At 39.5% G+C, this 7,151-nt stretch overlaps 1 long non-coding RNA gene across 1 annotated transcript; it reads right to left on the bottom strand.

Moving 5' to 3' along the window:
* Positions 1–896: 896 nt before the first annotated feature.
* Positions 897–1,552, bottom strand: LOC121876953. Its single transcript, XR_006090853.1, has 2 exons — positions 1,463–1,552; positions 897–1,280 (listed from the first exon to the last, which is right to left on the bottom strand). It is a non-coding gene; the product is annotated as an uncharacterized LOC121876953 (long non-coding RNA).
* Between the last annotated feature and the right edge of the window lie 5,599 nt (positions 1,553–7,151).

Below are 7,151 nucleotides of genomic sequence, written 5' to 3'. Positions count from 1 at the left end.
CCGGGCACTGCTCGATCGTGTGGACGGGGCTTTAGGAACAAGGAAGTCTCGGGTGCACTCTAAGATGGAAAGAAAACGGAGGACTCAGACGTCCTGAGAAATCGGACGTCTCAGACGGGTGACTCGTTAAAGAAGGTATAGCTACACGTTAACTCACAAACCACCCTCCGCTTTTATTCTCCTTCTGTACTTCCCACTTAACTATACCTTGCTCTAAATATCCTTGTTGACGGTTCTCTTATCTCTGACATGCACAACCGTCGTTATTACATCTTTAACCCACTTTGCTTTTTCAATGCCATTTGTCTCAATTTCAAAGCCTTTCCCATGTTGAACAAGTAAAAGGCAGTCTTTTGAGATGAAAATACTCTAATATACATTGCGGCGGAAATCCAATTGAAGAAGCGTTTTAGAATTGTCCAAACTACAGACTACATGACCAGACCTCTAATTTTACCTTGATTTCGACTGAATATTGAAAGACTTGGGTCTATATTTAGTATTGCAGTGGTCATAGATGGAAGTTCATATTTTTATTTATAGGTTAGACTTTCATATGTCTTGCTTGGAATTTAGTATTTTACCACTTCTGGTGTTATTAGACAATACTAAGATTAGTTTAAACCAGTGATGATCGTACTTTAGTACAGGGCCAGTACGAGAATGTGTACTTTGAACGATTGGAAAGTAAAAACCCACACATTAATGTCATCATTTGTCTATTGGGTTATGTTGTGAAAAAGTAATACTAATTTAAGAGGAGTAGAGCTGTATTTCCCGAAGCGTTTAACACCATTAAGTAGAGTATTTGAGAACTATTTATGGGCAAACTTTCAAACAGCAGACGTAGTCGAGATTTTATTATACTCTGGGTTTTGATTTAGTAAAAGCAAGGATTTGGATTATTCCATAAATAGAAAAACTTTATTGGTTACATATACTGGATATTCAATATGTACAAGTTTGACTTTACTTGCACAGAATGTAATGCAATACAGCTCATGACCCACAAATGGGGTAGAAGAAATAACAAAGCAGTTTTTTTTGGAGACCAATTTCTTGTAGTTTAACACTAGGAAACTCACTGTAATGCTGTGGGAAGGATCCACTAACCGCGGTAGAACTGGAGTAGGAAAGGAATTGTTGCGATCGAGTTCTCCATCAACAGGTAAAAAGCAAAGCAAGAGAACTTTTGTAGACGCTCCGAATTGTTCTTGTGGTGACACTGCAGCTACCTCGGTCAACTCGTATAGGGTTCATGGTCGTTTGATGAGCGTGTTCTAGAAATAGCAAGAAGATTAATGTTATGTAAGCCTGGTTTAACGCGAAACTTATTTAAAAAGTTTAGTTTAGGTAATATCAAGACTAATAAAATTTCCCTTTTTTTTTTTTGTCAAGTGAAATTTTAAACAATAGCTTCCCAATCGCCAACAAATAATTTACAATTTGAAGATACACTTACAGTACAGAAGATGTTGTAGCGTCGTCGCGTGCCAGTGTTCTGTGTTGACGTCCGTCTACCAGGCTTTATATACAGGCGGCCCACACTCCCTGACCAATCACAAGCTGTTTTAGGTTAAATTGTAGCCAATGGGAACATTGCCTTGTTATGACGTCAAAGTGACGCCGGCAGGTTTGGTTGTTTGATGACGAGTAAACGATTTAAACTTTATTGTGACACGAAAGTAGTGTAAAACGTGAAAGGAAAATATTATGAAATCGTATTCACTGCTTTTCTTATCTTGGATAGAAATTGTGAATATATTACAACAGCAATATTGGCCTCAGTTTAAGTGTGAGACATTGTTAAGACACATATACATCCAAATAGTACTATTGTAATATTAAAAAAGTCTTAAACTTAAATAGAATAGTCTAAAGAAGTTAATATGAGGAATAAAATAAGATCACAGAGAGAGAAAAACAATGAAGAACAAAGCACCGAGTTAATATTAACCTTTACTTGAAATTGACCATAGAGCAGAAACAGTAAAATTAACAAAAGACAGACATATGTTACAACAATGGAGAAGAAAACGTACACGTTACAAGAAAGTAGAGTAGAGTTGTGAGCAGGGCCGGATTGAAGAGTGGGCAAAGTGGGCAGTTGGCCAGGGGCCTCCACATATTATAATATTGTATTGATTTGGTTGATTTTATTTTCAATCTTTAAAATTCATGTTTATCACGTGATAGAAATTAGGCTAGCTACTCGTTGAAATTGACGACTGGGTGGTTTTCCTATGAACCGTCTATTTTGAATGAATGCTGTGGTGGTAATAATATGATATTTAGAATTGCGGAACTCCCAGATGATTAGGTTCGCTTCACTCGCCACCCCACCCTCTTGGGGTAGTTATAATGAGGGGGGCCTCCACAGGTCTAATAAATCTGGCACTGGTGGTAAGTGGTATTAAGAACCTGGCAGGCCTCTCCATACAGTGTACCTTTAGACTAACATAACTAATATTTAACAATTAACATTGAACTAACATCTTAGCCCCAAAAAAAATGTGACTACCCTCCCAGCTACACAAGGACCTGGGCTGGCTCACTAACTCCAACAATAATAAAAATAATAATAATAAGCAGCATTATATAAATACAGCAATATTAATACAAAGGTCTGACGACCCAAGGGAGCAGAACAAAGATAAAACACCAATAAGAAAGATTCTTTCTACTCCTACTGTATTTCAGTTTCACCACTTTTCCCTCAACCCCTAATAATTGTCTTTCACCTCTTAACTAAAGATTTCGTACTCGTACTCGTGCTGTTTGTCCTCTGCGGATGACTATAATATACTCGTCAGTTACATGGGGTATGGCTTACATGGACCAGTTTCTAGTTGACATAGCAATGGTTAGAGAGATATTTACTATCACAATTTGATAATGATTTATTGGGTCAGGTCTCAGCTCACACGTACCTTAGAGAGTAAATGTGGTACCTGATAATATAGAGTACATTTATGTCAAGGAATTATTATATAACATTTAGTAGCACGTGGATTAGTACACGTAAGATGGCATAGTATAGAATGTTACCACGATGTTTTTGTTTTACATTGTTTGAATTAAGTTATAAATATATACTGTACGTAAAGTATTTGACGGTAATGGGAATACATTACTCGGGGTCTTGACTTTATTAAATTCACCGTTGATAGTTCTCACCAAGGAATGGAGATGTGAGTAACTGATTGTAGGGTATGTTGTTATTTCCATCTTGGAAGGAAACTTTATTGACTACGATACTGCGACCTATGTCTATGGTGCAAATACCCAAGAGCAGTTGATCTGGATAATCCCCTCGTTTGGTTGTGACGGTGTTTACCGGAGAAGAAGTTCGGGGTCCCGGAAAGCAAGAATCTGGCCGTTTTGAGCTCATATATTTTGGCTATATTTCATGAAATGGACTTTGTTGGAGTTTGTTTGAATAATGTTGAAGATGACACCAGAGTTTTTTTTAATGTATCCTTGTACTTTGACGCCAAGGTGAAGAATAAAATGTTGAAAATTTGAAGTTATTCGAATGAGGTGGTTCGGTGAGCAGAGAGCAAATAATTTGACGGTTCGGCGGGAAGGTTGGGGTATTTAAAGGTCGAACCGGCAAGGATGCATCAGTTACAATCCGATCCTTGTGTCTGGTGTTAGAACTCCTTTAGTTTGTGAAGAAGAAAAGAAAAGAAAAGTAAAGTGTAGTATATAAAGTAGTGTTTAGACATTTGTTTGTTTGGCTGTTAGTGTTCCGCATTGGAAATGTTTTCTTAAACATTTTCTGTGGTTTTTAATAGAAGTATTTGACTTGTGGCCTGTGAAACGTATTTAAGATTTCTGTCTGTGGTTAACTAGGGAGATTTTGAAGTTGTTCTTAATTCAAGTTGTTAGAGTACAGGATATTTAAATTGAAGACGGTAGTTTAATTGAAATGAAATCCTTTAAGTGTTAAGTGGTTTAAAAAGTTGAAGTGTTAATAGTGTAGTTTGTGAAATTGGCGGAATATGTTGTGTTTTTGCAAGAAATCGTGTTATTTCGTTGGTGAGTGATGGAAAGTGAATTCATGAGCATGTAGATTGTGTAGCAAGTTCATTATTAAAATATTGTCTGTATCTGAAGTTGTTTGGATGCGAAGTTCAATGTAGTTTTAAGTGATGGTGGTGGAATCTTGAAAATGAGTGAGAAGAAAAGAAAGCTGCAGCATTTATGTGTGCTTTGAGCTTGGACTGTTCATAGTGATCGTGGTGGATCTTGAAAATGAGTGAGAAAGAAAAAAGATGCAGCATTTGTGTGCCAAGTAGTAAACCATACGTGTGTGTTTTGATGCGTATAGTAGGAGATTGGAGGTGTTGTGCATATAGTGAAGTGGAAAAGCAAATAAATGTGCCGACAGCGACGTTTTGGTAAACGAGGGGTGAGGGCAGGTAAGTGACTATTGATGTTTAGTTTGTTTAGCGAGGTAAAGATAGGGATTTGACATGAATAAGAATATTGATATGGGTGAGCCAATTGGTAGCCTGCTTTGAGTGTATGAAAAATAAGCGGCATAAAGCACGAGACCCAGGGTCGGGTCGATGCATCTTTAGCTGACTACATTCCAAACGTTCGACTTTACTTTTATCCTCTTCGCCACTGATCGGCTTGTTAGCCGCTTGGTCACGTCTCTTTTCGTTTATATTCTTCACGAAAAGGTCGGCTCGCTAGCCGCCTGAGAGATTGGAGCGCCTGAAGTTGCCTAGCTTATACTACAGACGGGCAAGGGGGGACCTAGTTGAGCTTTATAAGCATCTGAGGGGGCACTACTCAGTTAAGTGTCCTTGCTTGGAGCTGGCGGACGCTCGCCCCACAAGGGGTCACAGCTCAAGATTGAAGAAGCCGGAAAATCGTGAGGGCAAAGTTTTTCGGAGTGAGGGTTGTAAATTGTTGGAACAATCTACCAGAGTGTTGTGACGGCATCGAGTGTGAGCTCTTTGAAGAGAAGACTTGACCAACACTGGAGCGGGTTCAGGTACATTGAGGAGCCGGTGCATGCCCAGTATTTGACAACAGTGCGTGACCGATTGCCCGGGCAGCTAGCGAGCTGACCTTTTGGTGAAGAATATAAAGGAAAAGAGACGTGACCGATCAGTGGCGAAGAGGATAAAAGTAAAGTCGAACGTTTTGAATGTAGTCAGCTAAAGATGCATCTAACTGACCCTGGGTCTCGTGCTCGCAATTTTACTTGTGAATACTTAGGCTGTATGTAAAGGTGATTGTGATTGGTGGATGTGTTTTGGGTTGTATGACTTTTAGGAAAATGATTAAAGGAAAGGTAGAATTTTTTGGTAATAAAATAATCCTTGTTATTTAAAGTCATGGGAAGTTAAGATATGTTGGTATATTTGGTGAAATAGTGAAGAAAATTGTATTAATGAGAGTTTTGTAGTGGGTGTTTTTTTAAGATTTTGTAGTAGTTTATTTTCAGAAAATAGCAACCGCAAGGAAGTCGCAGTGGGCTGCCGCATGAGCGTTAAGTTGGAGCCAACTAGCGTGGGAAAGGTTGATTTTTGCAGAGACGTGACCGGCACAGAGGTAGACCCCGAATTTGGAGTTTAGGTGAATGAAATTGTTGAATGGGTGTTGTGTTTGTGCTGTTATATACTGGAGGCTATATAATGGTACTACACTCTCGGTTGTGTGTGTTTATGGTCGTATTTTGTTGTCGTCTGTTAGTTTTATACGCAGACTAGAGTGTTCTTAATTGTTATTGTGTATGTGCTTTTGTTTAATTAATTTTGACTAGTTTGTTGTAAATTTTGAAGGTTGATGCCTTTTATTGCAGGTGTACGGAAGGCTTATACTGTGGAATAGAGAAGAGAACGTGGTCTAAGTTTGTAGGTGATGGCTAGCGCGTCTACACTTGCGGTGAGGAATTCGTCAATATGGTATTTAAAATGGAAGGTGTAGTTGTGTTTGACTAAAGAGAAGTTGTAGCTGTAATTTGAGAAGTGGTTCATGGCTAATATATTTGTATTGAGAATGAGTGTAAGTTTTATTGGTTAGGTAATAAATGGTTTTTTCAGGTTGTTGTTGTTGTTGGAGGTGGAAGGAGCCGGTATTTTTTTGAGGTAGACTAGGGGAATAGTGAGGGTAAGTGACGTTGAAGTTTGTAAAAGAGTTGTTAAATTTTCAATTGATTTTTGGTCTTGTGCCGTAGAGCAATAGAAATGTTAAAAGTTGACATTAAAATAAATGATTGTGGCTTGAGTTTGGTAATGTTAAGTTTAAAATGTTGAATTTTGTGCCTCGGCTGTAGATTAAAGAAAATGTAAATGAGTTTTGATAAGTTGAGTTTATTATATAGTAGTGAGAAAGATTTGATAAATGGATAACGAATGCCCATTTTTTTTTCAGGTTGGGGTCTGGTGGTGGTTCTCTAGTGCACCCAAAAGTGCCTAGAGATGGGCACGGGGAGACATAAGTGAGGTGTATAAACCTGTGAAAGGGCACTACTTAGTCGAGGAACCGTACCCATAGCTGACTGACGCCCGCCTCACAAGGGGTCACAGCCGAAGTGGGGGTGCCGGCGGTAGAGCGGTACCGCTCTCGCCTCGCAAGCGGGACGTCTCGGGTTCGATTCCCGGGCCGGTGGAAAGTGGGTTGGACACACTTCCTAGACCCCCTGTGTCCCTGTTGACCTAGCAGTAAAGTAGGTACCAGTTGTAAATCGAAAGTTGCGAATTCGTATCTGGGGAAAGTCGTCGGAGCTAGCCGACAAAATGTTAAAGACTGGAGGGTTGTATGCCCTTGACATAAAATGCTATGATCCTTTAGGCAAGCACAAAGTTGGCATGCTGCCTAGTTGGGCGGTGTAGGCGCTTGTGCCCTTCACCTTGCATGGGAATAAGGGGAGGGGGGATGCCCCTCGGCCCCTCCCATTCTCCAAAAGTGTGATAATGAGAAATCGAAAAATGTTAGAGTAGAATATAGTGTTGTGTTGACTGTATCGACTAACCAAGAGGAAGTATGGTCGCCATCCAGAGGTGGGGGAGAAGTCGATGTTGGAAAGGAGCCAAGTGTTGTAACCAGTCGCCGTGTGCAGCATGTGCTAAAAGGTAATGTATACTGTTAAGTGGTTGAAGGTGGGGTGTGTTTGATATGAAAATGAAGAG

The sequence above is a fragment of the Homarus americanus genome, unplaced genomic scaffold, assembly GCF_018991925.1.
Source record: "Homarus americanus isolate GMGI-L3 unplaced genomic scaffold, GMGI_Hamer_2.0 scaffold58354, whole genome shotgun sequence".
Lineage (NCBI taxonomy): Eukaryota > Metazoa > Arthropoda > Malacostraca > Decapoda > Nephropidae > Homarus > Homarus americanus.
The sequence above is the reverse complement of the archived record's forward strand: the minus strand, read 5'-3'. Positions and strand labels throughout refer to the sequence as shown.